Source organism: Diospyros lotus, chromosome 3, assembly GCF_014633365.1.
Source record: "Diospyros lotus cultivar Yz01 chromosome 3, ASM1463336v1, whole genome shotgun sequence".
NCBI classification, from domain to species: Eukaryota; Viridiplantae; Streptophyta; class Magnoliopsida; order Ericales; family Ebenaceae; genus Diospyros; species Diospyros lotus.
Window position 1 is genome coordinate 16,412,116 of NC_068340.1, and position 1,590 is coordinate 16,413,705.

The following is a 1,590-nucleotide window of genomic DNA, read 5'->3' on the forward strand; positions in this document are numbered from 1 at the left end:
AACATCAATGTGTTAAGATCCACCTCATGCACTCATACTACTCTTTTATGTGAGTTTCTATCTAGCCACATCACCAATTGCTCACTCATTGTCTCAAAAAGGTCATGAAGCTCCCCAGCTGATTTGTTTCGGATTGATCCTCCTATTGTAGAATCAACTGCAGAGCGGCTGTGAGGAGTAAGTCCAGCATAGAAAATGTGATTTTGAGCTAGTAGTGGAAAACCATGACTAGGACACTTCCTCAATAGCTCTTTGAACCTCTCCCATGCTTCATGAAAATTTTCAGGCTCAGCTTGCTGAAAAGTTGAAATCTCATGCTTAAGTTTGGTAATCTTGGCCGGTGGGAAGTATTTGAGTGTGAACTTCTGTACCAAATCTGTCCATGTAGTAATACTACCCGGTGGTAATGAGTCTAACCACTCTCGAGCCCTATCCTTCAGAGTGTGAGGGAAAAGGCGCATCTTGAGTGCCTCTTCATTAATTCCTTGATACTTGAAATTCCCACAATATTCCAGAAACCGAGACAAGTGATAGTGTGGATTTTCCTCGCTCATTCCATAAAATGATATGTTGTTGGCAAAGAGATTGATCACATTCGGCCTCAACTGAAAGTTCTCATGCCCGTAGGGAGGATAAATTATACTTGACCGATTCTCAATTAGAGGAGGCATCATGAAATCTCCCATCAGAATGTCTCTTTCATTAACTTCAACGGGCTGTGCCATTGGAACAAGTTGGTTTACGTTGTCACCCATGTTACTCAATTGTTCTTCCCTCCTTGCTCTTTGTTCACGACGCCTTTGATGGAACGTTCTTTCTATCTCAGGATCAAACTCACAAATATTCGAACGTTCTGAACGGCTCATGCACTATCTCAATCCCTGCACACACACACAAATTGAAATAGCTTAGCCCAGAAAATAATGAAAACAAAATATAACAGTTAAAGTTAATATCAATCAAAGAAATAATCAAAAGAGTTAGTCCCCGGCAACGGCGCCAAAAACTTGTTCGGCTAATTCTATCCCGCAAGTGGATGGATCGCGACAAGTAATACAGTGATGAATAGAATGTCGTACCCACGAGGACTAACTTTTGACGTTTACTCTAATTGATTTAACCTTAACCTAACACACACATTAACAAAGACTTCAATTGTAATGAAAACTAATTTACTAATAAAAGATGCAATCAAAACAATTTCTTTGATTCAAAAAACTCTCAAAGTTAAGGCACTAGGGTTTATGAATCCACCGTCGGCCTTCTATGATTTAATTATTCATTACTCAGGTCTTACTATTCCTTATCTTAGGTTGAAAATCGATGATCCAATTACAACCAAAAGCCTCTCTCGATGGTCATTCGGTTCTATGTATATATATGAGATTAACTATCTCTAGTCAACCTTCGAACATATAAACATGCATTCAATCACGAAGATCATCACAAAAATGATTTCATAGGGCATAACGGTATCTCTACCTATTATAGGACCCTACGTTGTTAGCTACCATGTCTAATCCATATTGAATCTCTCGAAAGCAATACAAATCACAAATATGTTTTAATGGTGATCAAGCATCAAAACAA

General features: G+C 38.6%; 1 non-coding gene across 1 annotated transcript; it reads left to right on the forward strand.

Annotated features, from left to right (window-relative positions):
• The first annotated feature begins 219 nt into the window (after nucleotides 1–219).
• LOC127798559 (small nucleolar RNA R71) lies at nucleotides 220–326 on the forward strand. The gene has a single exon (XR_008022423.1). It is a non-coding gene; the product is annotated as a small nucleolar RNA R71 (small nucleolar RNA).
• Nucleotides 327–1,590: the final 1,264 nt, after the last annotated feature.